This window comes from Oreochromis aureus, linkage group 8 (assembly GCF_013358895.1).
Source record: "Oreochromis aureus strain Israel breed Guangdong linkage group 8, ZZ_aureus, whole genome shotgun sequence".
Lineage (NCBI taxonomy): Eukaryota > Metazoa > Chordata > Actinopteri > Cichliformes > Cichlidae > Oreochromis > Oreochromis aureus.
The window spans coordinates 16,023,004-16,039,660 of NC_052949.1; the positions used below are offsets into that span (position 1 = coordinate 16,023,004).

Consider the following 16,657-nt stretch of genomic DNA (forward strand, 5'->3'; position numbering starts at 1 on the left):
GATATCGGCGAGAAATAAAAAATGTAATCCGATCCATTAAATATCAAAAAAACACCTCACAAAACTTGCGACACGGCGTAACTCAGCTCATAACCGTAGCACGTCGGAGCAGTGTGCCTCACGTGATAGAGCGCTGTGTTTATTTGTAGCCTCACTAGCAATCCAGCATTTCATCTCCGAGGAAGTTATCCCAGAGAGAAGTAAAGCAAGTGTGTAAGTTCATCTCTGAATGTTTGTAAAGCGTACCTACGTTAAGCTTAACCACCGATATATGGAGCGACTGCCTCTTCTCTCTCCCTCTCCTGCCGCTACTTCATGAAACTCCTTAATGATCAGCTGATCGGCTTTTCTGTCGGGAGTCCGTCTCTCTTCTTTGTTTTTGGCCCACTTTGCACCAGAAAGAGGAAAACAGCAGCTGAACAACAGCAGCACGTTTAAGCTTGATAAGCTGTCGTTAGAATTTATTTAATATTACTTTCTAGACCAGGATCCTTTTCTACGTAGCTGACGCTGGTAACTGTGCAGGGGCGGATCTAGCAACGTTTAGCCAGGGGGGCCGATAGGGCATTAACAGGGAAAAGGGGGCACAAAGACATACTTTTCTTTCTTATTCTCATTTAAAATATCTAGCTTTTAATAAATAATTATCTGAATCTTACACCCAAAGTTTTAATCTGATGTAAAATGTATAGAAGTCCATTACTGTATATAGTAACTGTTAAGTCTAATATACCCTAGTAAGCTATAGTACTTTTTCCTTTGGGAAGATACCATCTGTGCAGTCTGCAGTTCTGTTGAAGAAAGATGTTGAATCTATTTAATTATTCTTGAAAAATAATTTATTTCTGTGAATTTTTTTTCACACTGCATCAAATTAAAGTTGATTATGTCGATTAAGCATCATGAGATGGAGAGTGGGCGGTGGTTCCCTATTTTCTTTTGCTGGGAGTTTGCAACCCTATTAGTTAGGTTGCTTAATATTTCTGCTAAGTATTCTTTAAAATACCAGAATAGGGAGGATGGAGTAGGTTTAAGTTTATTAGATTGATCAATATTGATGAACTATGAAATATTTTGGGTGCAGTGTATTTTTTACATACAGGTATAACAGAATAGCTTTAGTGTTGTTGTTTATTTAAACTTGAGTATGAACTTATACAAAATGCAGCAAGATATTAAAAAAACAGTTTTATTGATTAAAAAACCCACTATATCGGATTAATATCGGTATCGGCAGATATCCAAATTTATGATATCGGTATCGGACATAAAAAAGTGGTATCGTGCCATCTCTACTTTAAACTGCCCTGCTCATCTTTCATTCTCCCTAAACAGCAGACTCCTGCATTCAGCTCACCTATTCCCAAGTCACTACAGCCAAGCCTCCATCTTATCTTCATCACCAGCATCTAGACTCCGAGCGGTCCTACCCTAATTCTTATCGCCGCTGGGATTTCATTCTGTTGCGATGGGCCATCAAAGGGTAATCACCAAATAGCATAATTGAATTTTGTATATCAATAAATCATGTTAAATAGCTTAATGAAATACCACTGATGTAAGCAAAGACATTAGGCGAGAAGCAAACAACAGTGCGGTTTGCCAGTGGGCCGAATATGGGCCCTGTGCTATTGCTGAAACATGGGGGTTGACACAATGTAAAGTCATGCCAGTGAATGTTGGCGGCCTAACAAAAAACACCAGGAAAGTTTGGTCTATAACAGAGTGTTCATCAGAGTGTTCACGCTGACTGCTGGAAGTCTGAGGTGTCGTGCTTAAGCTTATGTGCTGCTTGTTCCAACTGCTGTGTGTTTGATTAAACACATTCATGCAGTGAATGTACTTGAATGTGAATGTCTGCTCGACAAGATTTAGGTCTCTTCAACTTCTGATCACGTGTTGCTGCTCTATAAACTGAATGATTTATGTACTTGCGTTCAGACAGAATTATGAGGAGCTCAAAACATACATGCATGTGCAAATTCCCATAAATATACACAACAAAACCATTTTGAACCACCACAAACCCACTCTGCACACACTGATCCCCTTAGAGTGAGCGTTTTAGTGAAAAATACCCAAATTTTCTTTCACTTTATTACTAAAATTCCACTTCTAAATCCTGAAATCTTCACTGTTTATGTATTATGTATATATGTAAAAGCACACATTACAGCCCAACATGATAGATTAATTATGCATTATTTTCTAATCCATATTTATGCATCATTTCACTCTGAGAGAATCTGCAACTCTTTTGCATTTTCTTCCCCTTTTGGAAAACTTGAACTGAATTTATCTGAAGTGTATGCCCATCGTGAGGTTATTTTTGTTTACTAGAATCCTCTTTTTTTCTCGGATTTATTAATACTAAAATGATATCCACGAGGAGTCTGGATTTTTAAAAAAGATTCCCCAGTATGCCAAATGCCAGACCGGGGTAATGATAATGAATAGTGAAATCTACAAGAAATTACAGTAAATATCAAAAATGGGAATCTATTCTCATATGCTAAACACCACTGGAGGGTTTAACCTTCAGTAGTGCTATTACATCCTTTTCTACTGTATATGTACACGCTATATTTATCTTGTGAGCTTGCATGCAGTTGCTTTCACCAAAATATGTTATATACCAGCTATGTCAGTGATGAAGAAACTCTCACTTTACGCAATGCTTAATTTTGAATGCTTAAAACAAAAGAATTCTGCTAATTCAATGATAAGTAGTAGTAAATTGAAAGATTTTACACGACATTTATGCAGGTCTAATGGTTTTAATGGCTCGCAAGGGGTCACTCTGGTTTCAAAAAGACATCAGGTAAACAGCCCTTGGCTCCTTCGTCTTAAACTTCCTGAACAAACTTCCTGAGAAATTTATGGTTCGTTAGTTTCATTTTTTGAATACATTATGATTGTTAGTTATGGTTGAAACAGAGTTAAAAGGAGGATAAAGCAGGGTGTACTTGTGAGAGTCGCTACTGTAGGAGATTCAAGAGGAAATTAGGAGATTATTTTTGATTGTAGTGGCTGCTCACCAACTTACATTGGCAATTCAATCCATCCATGTCATCTCACAGTGCTTTCTAAAGCAGTGTATTGTCATTCACAGTATTCACCAAACATTGGCCCACTTCATGGTCACCGTTTGGTCATTGCTGTCATGTTTTTAAAAGTGATCTTTAGCAATAATTCTTCAGGCTTTCTAAAGGTCTTTTGTTCCAAATTCTTTTGTTGAAACTATGAAAAATGCCACTGATACATTTTTCCACCATCAAGGTGAGCATTTAACCACAATCCTGGCATTTTCAGTATGGTGCATCAGAAATGGTCTCAGTGGAAAGGTGCTTGTCAAGAAGCCATCCTGAAAGAAGATGAAAAGATTGAGCTATGCCAAATTCCACAAGAACACTGGCAATCAGTGGCTGCAGGTTTTAGGGAGTGCTGATTTGAAAATTGAAATTTCTGGTTTAAAATGTTACTGTGCACAGAATAGATTAAGATAGTTAAGACAACAGTAATTGTCTACAGTGGTCTGGAAGGAATTATGAACACAGAAAAGCAGTCATACTTGGATTGATGCAATATCATCTGGAAGGCATCTGACTGGTAATCCCACACTGCCAATACAATAAATGCATACCTTTATAGAAAAAACACAGGAACACTTTGGTTTCCAGAGCCTGGATCTTAATATTACTGAAGCAGTGTGGGTTCATCTTGACAGAGAACAGAACAAAAGGCAGCCACCATCAAAAGAGCTTTGAATGTCTTTCAAGAAGCCTGGAGAACTAATCCTGATGACTATTTAAAGAAACTACAATGATGCCTCCCTAAGAGTTTAGGCTATAGTGAAAAAAATGGCCATATCACATGTTCACATTCAAGCTCATTAGAGTTGCAAACTCTTTTGCTTCATATACTGTATTTGTGTATAACTCAGTAAATCTCTACTCTTATTTCTCAGTTTCACAACAAAACAACGAAGTGTGATTCAGGAGTTTTAATACTGTAGAATGCAGTTGGATCTTGCAGAGCTCATAATACAAATAACTTGTAAGTGAGGCGTGTCTCTTTAATGCACCACTTGCCTGCAGTATCCCACTTTAACCTCCGCTTGAATTTACAGCAAGCTATGAAAATGAATAATAAAAAAATAAATAAAATTAAAATGAAATGTTAGTGAATTTTCATGCAAGTTTTGTGTATCCTAGATCAGCTTTGAGGTAATTTCTCTTGCTCCTACCTGCACGCTCCGTCTGGCTTGGCTTTATAAAGTTGCCAAATATCAAAGACCTTATAACTACAAAGCTTACACCTGAACAACCCAAGCTTTTCACACTTTTCCACTTGATTTCCTCAGACCGTAGGCATCCACTGACTAGATTCACATTAGTGGATTTCAAAGACTCAACCCCAAAAAATAATAAAATAAATTAAATAAAACACACCCCTACACATGACTTCACCTGCACGTGCAGGCAAGACGTATACACTGTACACATGTGCGGTCACAGGCACACACAGTCAATCCGAGAAAAGAAGCAAAGTAGGAAGATTATTTAATTCACATCATATGCAATCAGAAGCAATTAGCTCCATGCCCTCTCTCATACCACCTAGTCAGACATTGTACCGGGTTTAAGCCAGCATCAAGCAAACTAAAGCTCTCAGAAATTTGGAAGACTTCCTTAAGAGACGCAGTGAGATTTTCATTCATACAAGCATGTGCAAATAAACAGAAAATTTATGACATCCTAATTCACAAAATTGCAGCATGACATCATGCTTATATCAACCAACAGTTTAAGGAGGTATATATGTCTATTGCTCTATACTTTATGATATGTATCTGTATTGCAGCAGAGCATGCACAGAAACTGCCTGGCATAATCTGACATTCAAAGAAAAGGAAAACATAGTGCTGCATGTAGTGAGTCATCAGTACTACAGTGTGCTGAACTGCTCTGCCTCAGGCCAACCAAGGTTTACAAGTCACCTCACGATTGGCCTATTGCCATATAAAAACTGTATCATACTGCACAAAGATGATATAGAATGGTAGCTCTGCTTTCTTCCTGCAGGTTGACTTTAGAGGTTAAAAGATCATCTCCAAATCGTTTTACCTGGAAAGTTTATTCTTGAACTTGTCAACAGATGTATCCCCAGTGACAACTGAGCAAACATTGTGCACAGAGAATGTGTAATGTAGTTGAAAGACCAGAAAAATGCCAGAAAGTGGATCCTGAGTTTGTCAGTCTAGCCGTTTCGTCAGTCTATTTCCAACTTAATTGCGATGCCACAGATGCTAAACTTGCTATGAATTTGAGGAAATGAAAAGCTGAAATGGTTGCTCAGTGGAGCTTTTTGTTGATTCACACAAAAACATTTGTCAGCTTTTTCAACAAGCAATTATTGCAGTCACTGTTTAAGCAGAAATGCCAAACATTCTCTTTCTGAGTTGAACGTAAGCATTTAGTGATTTTCGGCAGGTTTGCAGAAAACCTTGCACCTTGGGGCTAGCAATGTAATGATCTCATCTCAAGAAATCATAGTTCAATATTTGAGCTAGTTTTCAGGGAAGTTGTACAGTTTGCACGATTAAATAAATCTTCATGAAGCAAAAGCTTTTCTACTTCACACGAACAAAGCAAGAAGGAAGCACTTACTGGTTGTAGTATGCATCTGGGAGGACATCTGCCTTGAAGAACACTGAGCAGACTAACGTCCTGAAAGAAGTGATAAAGGGTTGGAGATCAGAACTTTCAGAAAACTTGAAAAGGTAAAAAAAAAGGAGACAAATTCTGCTTTTTCAACTGATTTGATACATCTGACAGATTAATCACTTATACATCATTTAAAACAGGAAATAATCTTTATGTTTGGCATCATCTTATCGATTTAAAGGAAATTTTGATTGGACAATGTACTTGCTATGGAATAATGACTTCATGGTTCCTCATAAGCTTCACTTTCACTATGCAGTTCTGTCTGTCATCGCGCATGAAATCTCTGAAGAAAACAAAGGTTACACTCCACAATAAGTAGGAGGGACAAGTGCCGTTTCCCTCGGTGTCAAGGTTTGCTGTGGGGCAGGCAGGAGGAAGGACCCAATTGCAGGACTCGAACACGGAAACGTAACTTAATACGGCAGCTTTATTGCTGGGAAAAACACTCCATTAAATAAACTCATGAAAAACAAACAAAAAGAAAAACCTGAACTTGGAAACTCAGAATTAACACTTCAAACCAGGGAACAAAGAGACAACACACAAAATGAAGCAGATACAACACGACAACTATAAAAGAAAAACACAGGACTTAAACACAAGCCGGACAACGAGAGGATGGGGAACAGGTGTTAACACAGCTGGGGCAAATCAGACCTAACAAGGGGAAGCAAAACCCGATACACTGCACACAGGACATGAACTATCAAAATAAAACACAAGACAAACACAAAGACGCAGACGAGACACTGAGACAGAAACACGACTGACTGGAAGACAGAGGGAACATGGAGACAAAGTCCAAAATCCTAGGACTGAAAATAGAAAACAAGCAGAACCAAAACCAAATGAATTACAATAATCAAAGAATATAACTAAAACACACACAAAACACCTGGTCACAGAGCCAGTACCATGACACTCTGAGTACCTTTTGGTCTGTGTTTTGGACACTGGGTAAATTGAGCAACTGTGTAAACTGCGCCAGGCAAAAGAAAAGGAGAGACCTGCTGCTTAGAGAGGCAAAAGGGTACAGATAGAACATTTTAGAAACTGAAAGTAAACCTTGGATGGGCATTCAATTGACGGAGAAAGCTGTAAGACTTGAGAGGTTTCAAAAGCAACATTTAGCTGGCATTACTTTAAGTTGATCAGTATCAAAACCTGCGATTTGGTCTGTGCAATAGCAGCGCTGGGGAGGGGATGAGTGTGGGGCGCTATGATGTGATAGGATTGTCAGAGGAGATATATCATTTTCATGTCAAAGACTTTCTTTGGGGGGGCTGAGGGCAGGTGGCTGTGTGTGGCGCGGGTCTAGTTTATAGCCAACTTTATCTATAAGCATTAGAGGTGAACCTCCAGCCCTGTCACATTCTGCCTCCTTATAAAATCATGTTTTTACTGCATATTCATCATTATTATTCATGGATTTTTTTTACCAGCAATACTGCATTCACTTAATTTACTCTGCAATCTTTCATGCCGAGTCAAAAGCTTTTTGTACATCGACAAGGCGGTATATTTCTAAACCCTGCTTTCTCAATCTTTCTTTTAGACACACACAAATATACACACAATGCTGGGTCAGACTGAATATCTTTAATCATTTATGAGTCTCCAACTCTGCTAATGCAAGCCGCACACCAATACTCACTTAATAATTAAAGCCTCGAATTGATTGTTGCATTACGAGGCTTGTGTAAAGGGACATTAGTCAGCGCTGCTGATGATAATAACACGGCTGATTCCCTCCTATAAAACTAGTCTTAATTCAGGGAGTGAGCAGAGACTTAGGGGAGCAGAAGAAATGAAAGAACACAGGGAGGCTTTTGGATGACAGACTGAAGCTCAGATGGACTGAAAGGAGGTCTTGAGAGAAACTAGAATAACAAACTGTTGAAACAAAAGAGTGCAAAGAAAAGAGGCAGTGAACCACATTGAGAGAAAGATTGAAGGAGTTAATTAGTGATTACAGAAACAAAACCAGTCTGTCATTTCAAACATTGTTTAGTCAATAATGGTCAACATGGAGAAGGATTTGGCCTACTCCAAATAGGGGATTATCCCACTTACTTTAAAAGTAAGTCAGTTTCCATCATCATAGATCCATTTTTATAACTACTCAACCAGCTTGGAGTTGCACTGGTGGTGGAGTACACCCTGGGCAGGTGACAAGTCTCTTACAGGGCTAAACCAACAACCAGTTTAGGTGCACCAGTTCACCCAACATTCAGGTCTTTGAACAAGGAATTACAAATTAAAAACATACAAGAAAAAGGTAACTGCATTTAGTCATGTAAGCATAGTCAATACAACCTGCTAAAGTTCAAATCAAGCATCAGAATGGGGAGAAAGGTCATTTAAGTGACTTTGAATGTAACATCATTGCTCAGGCCAGATGTGTTCATCAGAATATTTCAGAAACTGCTGGTTTACTAGGATTTCTATTTGGGTGTCTTGAGTATGGCCTCAACAGTCACTAGATCCTTATCCAACATATGTGGAGGAACATTTGCATCATGGAAGTCCAGCCAATCTGAGGAAACTGAATGATACGATCTTGTCTCAAGCAAAATCTTTCAGGATGCTTCAAGCACTTTGTTGAATTTATACAGCTAAGATTTATTTAAGGCAGTTTTGAAGACCAGAGTCCAACCTGGTACTAGCAAAGTAGTCTACCAAATAAAGTGACTGGTGATAAGATAATGCTAAATCACATCCTGCATCTATTACGACAGTATAGCTTCGTAGCTTCGAAGGTTGCTGAACTAACCAGACCTTTAACTTATCAAAAACATTTGGAGTATAAGAATTTTTATTTGAATAGAAAAATAAAACAAAAAACACTACTGTTTTCAGTGTTAGTTTCTATTAATCTGGTTTTCCAGATTTAGTTTAGGGGATAAGCCTGATTCTGACAACTCATTCTGTGGTTGGCTGATGGTCTTCTTCCTTGTTTGTTTTATCCATGACTCCCATCTCTTTTTGCTTCTGTTTGTCCTTTATAGGAATCTGTATTTCCATTATTGTGGCATCTTAGATGTTGGGTTCCTTTAAGCCATAAATTTAAGGACCATAACAATACTATTATTTTGAGGAGGAGAAGCTGTTGAACAGACGTCTGGACCCTGATGGTACACTGGGACGAGAGTCATGTATTATCTCATGGTAGAGTGAACCGCACGAGTTGTGGTTGAAGTTGTGAATGATTACAAAGACTTAAATGAATGAATGAATGCTCTCAAAGCTTTATACCAGGTAACTGCAGCATGAAAAACTGAGTAGTTTGCAGTTTTACAAAGTTTCCTTTTGTTGTTGAACAGCAAATATTGATGGAAACTCTGGTAGTTGACAGATCAGTGCTGTGATATTTGATTTTGATCATTTCGCTCTAGTGATATTCTCACTGCCTCACATTTCTAAACCTATAAACCCATGACCCATAACTATCTCAAGGTGTAACTGGAATTAAAAGTTAAAATGAGACCAGTGAACAGGAAGATAACCAATCTAAAGTACAATGAAGTTCACGAACCCTTTGGAATTACAATGTTTCCAACTATATTACTAATAAATGTGATCTGACCTCCATCTAACTGACAGTTATTCACAAATACAATATTGATTGCACAAATAACACTTTATCCATGTCTTTATGTAGTAGTGATGAGTATTTGACAACTAACAGGTGTTATAAATGAGAAGAGTTCAATATTTGAGCTAGTTTGAACCACTTGAAACTTATGGAAAGATAGTGCTTGTATGAAAATACTCCACACTTAACTGAACAAAAATGCTTTAAAACAGACCCCAAGGATAATCTATGGAGTAGTCAAGGACACTGAGAGGTTGAATGATCCAACGTGACAATTACCCAGAGCACACAATTAAATCATCAGCAGAACAAATAAAAAAACAAGAAAAGCAAATAAAGAAAAAATCATGTTTTGGAATGGCTACATCTGAGTCCTGGCCTTTTCCCAGTGCACATGTTGTGGCCCGCTTCTGACAACAGCCGTTCAAGAAATGGTCCAAAATTTCTCAACTCTGTCCAAGTCTCATAAGCATCTACGAAAAATGCCCGATAGAGGTTCTTGCAGCAAAATGGGACTGCAAAATTACATTCAAGAGCTTATTTACTTTTTCCAGCCTGCACTGTGAATGATTGCTCAGGGGAAGACATGAAAACGTAAAAAGTGTTTGTGTGTTATTAGTTTGGTCAGGGTGTGTGTTTTTTATATATATATATATATATATATATATATGTATTTGGGACTTGATGATGAAGATCAGACCATACTTTGCGGGTGAACACAGCAAAAAAATTCTGGTGTTTCGACAACAGTTCACAAACTTTCCCCCCTGAACTATAGATATGAACCATCTACCATGAGACTCCCATTTTGTACTACAGAAAATTATGCAGCATTAAAATGTTCCTCGGATACTAAAAGAGGGGGGAAATAAGGCCAGGCTGAATACATTCAATGGAACAGACTTCTACGCCTTATGATGTGCATCTCCATCTGATATGAGTGCCATAAACTCACTTTGAAAATGATGTGTCTGAGTACATCTGAGGTATAAATGGCCATTCATAAATGCTATAAGAGTGGTGGAAATAATCTGTCAAACTAATGACTCTAGACTAAGTGCAACCCTCTGAACATATTCTTAACCTTATGATAATATGCAGTGTGAGGGCATCATTCTAAAACACCTCACTGCATATCCATTTTAACAAATGTTTTACTTTAGCTTCTTGTAAAGAAAAAAAAGAAATATCTACTTGAGTGAATGCCTAATTGCAGCAATTGCTCTTTATAAGGAGCTAAAATTTGTAATTTACATTATCTTTGATTCAATTTTTACATAGCAATGGAGAACAACCCACAAGACAGCAGTTCCATCATTTTCAGCCTTAAAGGGATTAGAAATAAGAATAAAAAGAATAAAATAGGATAGACTACATTAATCATTTTCCAGAGCTTGGTTACTGTTGATTCATAAACAGCCAAATTTCGGTTAGTGATTTTGGGTAATGCTTTCTGGTAGTGGACAATGATGCATTTTTGTCATCATGATGGATTTTAGATCAAATATTTAAGATGTAATTGAAGTTTAGGCTTTTAGCCTCAAATTTAAATAAAGTGCTTATTAATCTGTTCTGCTTTCCCCTTCTGGTCACCTGACAATTTGCCAGGTTCTGTATCATTTTGATACAGACTGAAAGTCTTATTCTATGGCTTCATCTGAGTTTTTGCTTCAACCTGTGCCAGAGCTGTGCTGCGGTTTGCCTGTCAGTACCTGTCAGCTGCCTCCAAAGTCTCACAGGCTAACTAAGTCAAACGGGGCTCCTCCTTCAGCTCAGTGGCTGCCTGGTCAGCTTGTTCACCACCTCTTGCTTCATAACATCCAGGATAAGCTCCAGTCCCTTTTGTTAAACACCTTGAACGTCAGCATTTCAATAACTTTTTGATTATTTGATTGAATCCACTGCTGTGGTATCTGTTGCCAAAATTATACAAAAGTGTATCATTATGCACAAACAAACCGTACATGGAATGAAAATGTCAAATGACAGAGGCTACAGGTGAATAAGGCTGTGCAACGCTGGGAGAAAGTGAAAAGTCTCAAAACTTCGATCTGATTGGAAAAAATGAATTATTCCAGAAGTACAAGAGTTTAGAGAGTGCATCTGCTCAGAAATTAAAAAAATATTTTAAAACGTTTCAAAGGTATTTTACTCAAACACATCTTCATGGACATTTAGGCATGTGACAGTATAGCAGTTATTGTTTCCCCTTGGGCGTAGCCACAGCAGTCTGCTACCTACAGTCTATCTGTCTACTACCAGCATCAGAGGTGGATTGAGGCCTAAGTCTACAGGCAAAAAGAGAAGATTCATCTCTCATCGCCTCATAGACAGGTATCACTTCCTGCTAAAGGAAGGAAACTCAAACGTGTGATTTGACAAGCTGTTAGTTCCTGTGAGACGAGTATCACTACCTGGCCACTTACATCCACTAGTGGCTAGCAGCTGTCATTCATACTTTTAGTTTTCATTCTTATTGGACATTTTCTTACATAATATGGTCCCCTTTAAAATATTTTTTTCATTTTAAGAGTTCTTTTTCTCACTCTCGTTTCTTTATCTGTGCTTTCCATACTGTGCTCTCGCTTGTGCCCATTCCTCTATCTGCCTTCAACAGTGAATTCTGTCTGCTCATTCTTCTTTCAGTCTCTTATATTCTTTGTTCTTTCTCTCAGTATCCACCCCCTCCTTTTCTCTGTGACTCCTCGCTGGTGTCTTCTGACAATGTCCATTAAAATGATTTAATAAAATTACATTATTATTATTATTATTATTAAAAGATAGTTTTCATATCATATTTGTGTTTAAATCATTCAAGTTAAAGAAATATTTTATACTACATATATTGGCACAATAATCTGTCACTGTTATTATGATGCTCATCTTTAGCTTAAATTAAACCTGGAAAAGTATGTCTTTGTTAATTGGGCCCACATATTTAAACGTTACCAAGTCATTTTTATGATTGTTTTGAACCGTACAGGAGCAAAACACTTAACCAGGATTAATTGGCAGTGGCTCTTTATCTCTGATCTCAATCACCATCTGTTTCTTTTCTTCTTAACCTTTACAACCTAATCCCACATCACATAGTTGCTATAGTTAATTCACTTACCTAACCATCAAGTAAAGATACACAGATTAAAATGTTCTTTTCCCATTAAAATTTGTTTTCTAAATGAAAAGTACCGATAATGATTTTTGCCTATTCCAATTTTCTTTCTAAGAATATAACAGACAGCATTTACAAACATTTTCCCCGAAACTGGAATTAATTACACGGCCTCTCATTTGTGTCTCTTACCTGTGAAAAGAGGTATAAATAATTAACTGAAAATGAGTCGTTACACACCCGCCTTCTACTTTTATTTTACTTACTAAACAAAAAGAGGTCAAACTGATTTATGCAACAAAACAAATATCAGTCACTTAAATAAATTTTCCTCTGTGTTTAGAAATTGACCAGTTAACAGGGATCAACTCTTTTCTCTTTTTCACTTAGAATTTACTTTGTAACTGCTTGGATTCTTTTTTTTTTTTTTTTTTTTTTTTGTCTGTCCCATTTGGTTCTTTAGCTGTCAGAATTGTTGTCTGAAGACCAACAAGGATACCAAATGGATTTATTCTGCCAAATGGATCATCATGGCATTGCCGTATTGGTCCATTTGATCAAACTTTGTTGTTATTATTTATTTTATTTTCAGTTGTTACAGATGGGACAGACATGACTGGGGGATAGGAAAGGGAGAAAGAAAGAGAGGAAGGAAAAGAAAACAGAAGGAAAAGGGACAGTGAGAAAGGGCACTTACAAAGACAAAGAGAAAGAAAAAAATCTCCTGGATCACCTGTTGAGAGAAAAGAAGAAGAAAGCAAAAAAAAAAAACCAAACAAAAACAAAGCAACATACTAAACACAACACCATCACGTTAATCTAGCTAAGTGTGAACATCAGTAAATACTAAATATTGAAAGTTGTTGTGCAGCACGCAGGACAGACAGCGCACAATGTGCTTTGAAGTAGCAGCTAAGAAAGGTGTAGTTTATGTCTCACGAACAGTGAACACCCGTGTGCACACCTGTGTGGATCAACGCTTTGTATACAAAAAGGTTTCCCCATGTAACGGTCTGCTAGAGGGTGTGGAGGCCCATAGCCCCGTCCCCCAGGGCATGAAGCAGGCATGGAGGAGATCCAGGCTCCAGACATCCAGAGGCCCCAGAGTGCGAGAGCCCAAGGAGCACCACCGGAGGGGCATCCGTGTCACCTTCCTGCTTGGATTCTTTGCTCATGAGGTTTATGGCTTGTGGCGATCTCTGAGCTCCAGATAGCTTTACACACTTTGCTTTTCTAGTTTCTGGTAATCTCCATGATCAGCTGGATAAAGGTGATTTAAGTATCTGATTAGAACTGATGTTACTGACAAGTGATTACACCTGTCTAACTTCATTTTTACTACTCTTGTGTTTTTATGACTGATGTAAATATATAAATTCCTGCACTATCTCATATAAGCCCCTTACCGGGCGCCTGCTGTACTTTGATATAACTGTGTTGGTTATTTGCTGTGTATTGTAGACTGTACTATTTTTACTCTTCATCATGCTGCTGTAACACAAAAGTTTCCCTTGTGGGATCAATAAAGTATCTATTTGCTTTCACCACTGTGCTTGTGTTGGGCATGCATGAAACGGAAAGTCTTGTAACTGAACTTACGTGAGACTGAAAAACCAGTCACCAGTCTGCAAAATCAGCCCATTCCAGTACCCAGCCAGTGGACTGGTGTGTCTCTAAAAGCAGACACATTAGAGACAGCCAGTGTTTAAGCCAGACTTAGAGCGAGTTCACAGATGATGTCTATTGTTCCATGGGATTGTATTGACTATATATCTTTGAAAAAAATGAGTTCAAGAATGTTTTTGTCATGGTTCCTGGGTCTGTGTTTTGAGTTTTGGGAATGTTTAGGAGTTTTCTAGTTTGTTGTCTTTAATTTTTTATTTCCGTATTTTGTATTTGTTGTCATTCAGGATTTTGTTATTATGCAGTTGTGCCTGTGACTCATCTCTGTCATGTCTCTCTGTTTATCTCACCTTTTTCATTCCTGCCCACCTTCCTGTTTTATTTTGATAGTCCCTGTCTCATGTGCTTTGCGCTCAGTTTGCTTCCCCTGTCTCGTCAGTTAGATTATGCCCAGCCATGTTTCCCAGGTGTTCCCTCTCGTTATCCTGTGTATTCAAGTCCTCGGTTTTCTTCTGTACCTTGTCACGTCGTCAGTCTTCGTGAAAGTCCTCCTGTCATGTTTCTCCCCGTGCTCTGTGGTCCATGTTTTGCTCCCTAGTTTCTAGTTCCATGTAAGATTCATGCCTTGCCATGGCAAGAGTTTAGTGTTTTGTATTTTAGTCTGTAGTTCAGGTTTTGTCTCTGGAGTCATGCACTTGGGTCCTCATCCTGCTTGCCACACAGCCAGACCTTGACACTTTTTTCCTTTCCTTGACTTATAATAACCCTGCAATTCTGCCCAGTATTGTTTACTTTACTGTTGTCCCCTATTGAATGCTTTTTGTTATAACTGTAACGTCAGATGAGCACTTTATTCAAAAGTGTGTGAATGAAGCCAGATACAAATAATCTGTGTAACAAATTATGCAATATTTCTAAAAGAAAGTTAAAAAAATTAATCTTCAAGCTACGCCATCTCCATTTACTCGCAGGCAATTTGTTAGTTAGGCAATTCCTAACGAGCTAGCCCCAGCCCTTTCTAGAAGTGTGCCCAAATTCAGTTATTGCATCTTACGAAGCATGCACCTGTGTCCCCTGTGGTGAAATCTTCTTAGTTTTCCTAAGTTTGCATCCAGGGATTGGCGGAATTGCAATGGTTTTCCCTTCTTTCTTATTTTCTCTATGTTATCAGAACAGTTTTGAAGAAGATGGGCCTACAGGAGAAGGTTGCAAGGTGCCCTTGCAGGCTAAAAAGAAAGGGGCCAATTTAAAAAAAAATCAATTTAAATATGTACATGTGTAATCAAATAATATGATTTTAACGCAAAACGTTAATAAACATATTTCCTAAAATTTTCTTTGCGGCTCCTTTATCAACAGTCATTTTTTATTTCATTTGCTTTCTGCAAGTACCCAGGGTGAAAGACGGAGTCAGTGGGAAGCCCACTGATGCTACTTTGGCTGTGCTTTGTCCTCATGGACGAGACGTTGGGACAGAAATCTTCCATTAGGCCTCCTGTCCTAATAGCTGTGCAGCAGTGGATGACCAAAAGAAGAAGAGCACGAGGAAAGGAATGTGGAGAGCAGGGAGAGAATGGACTGATTGTTCTCTGTACTTATAAAAATTAGTTGTGAAATAAGTTATGTTTCATGAATAAAGCAATTACAAAAAAGAACAGATAATTGCCTAACATAACATAATAGGTTTACAGTAGTTCTTTTATATGTATAAACATAAAACAAGTGTTACTGATAAAACGGCGTTGCTGGCTCTTTATGTTAAGCTTCTCAATAATAAAGACTATTTTATTTACTAGACCTCTGTCTGTTTTCCTTTCATTCTGTTCTGGACCCATTTGTTACTGGTCCCCTCACTCGCACGCCTAGACCCCTTCGGGGGGACGTAACAATAAACATAAAACTAAATTGGAATACTTTAAATCCCTGACATTCAATGCATCCTCCATCTCCAGGGATACAATCCAATGGAGGTGGGTAGACTGATTGCCTGTGGGGTGGGCTGTGGTGGAGCACCCTGGGTCATGCATCGATCCAGGCCAGCCCACGTTCACGTCAGTGAAGGCCCCAATGGTCACAAAATGCCTACAGGACAGTAAATGGGAAGGCTTTCTTATTCCTGTACCTCTGACCATCAGGGCAACTTGAAGGCTTGATTAAGGTTTGGCAGCCATTGACTGCACCCACTGCTTTTCCAAGTCCACAAGACACCACAGCCTGTTCCAGTGTTGTATGCTTTCTTTCTAAATCAGCTTTTAATTAAGTCAAACAAAAAAAAGAGCTTGTTTTCAGCTTTGTGATATTTTTCTATGCACACAGACAAGCTAGAAGAAAATTTTTAGTTTTTAGTCTTTTAGTTCAATTTCATTTTTTTAGTTATTTAGTGCATTCAATCGCAGTCTGTTAAGGTATTCATTAAAGTAACTAGCTAATGTTAACATTAATCTTTAATAACGTACAGATTAATCAATCTTACGTGATATGAACATGATTAGCTCTGAGCCTTAGACATGCCAACGATGATGGTACAGCTGCTGAAGTTCTTCAAGGATTAGATAAATATTTAAAAATGTCCAGACTCCATTTTTCCACCTTCTTTTC

At 38.1% G+C, this 16,657-nt stretch overlaps 1 protein-coding gene across 3 annotated transcripts in view; it reads right to left on the minus strand.

Moving 5' to 3' along the window:
- The window catches only part of LOC116329825 (leucine-rich repeat-containing protein 51-like), a 148,249-nt gene that overhangs the window by 125,674 nt on the left and 5,918 nt on the right, over positions 1–16,657 (minus strand). The window contains exons 4-5 of one of the 3 annotated variants that reach the window (XM_039616806.1): positions 5,931–6,012; positions 5,670–5,729 (exon numbers count right to left, since the gene is read on the minus strand). The gene's annotated coding sequence lies outside the window, so the exon portion shown is untranslated. Of the gene's footprint in view, positions 1–5,669; positions 5,730–5,930; positions 7,212–16,657 lie in introns of those variants that run through there. The other 2 variants (XM_039616807.1, XM_039616805.1) reach the window with 2 other exon arrangements.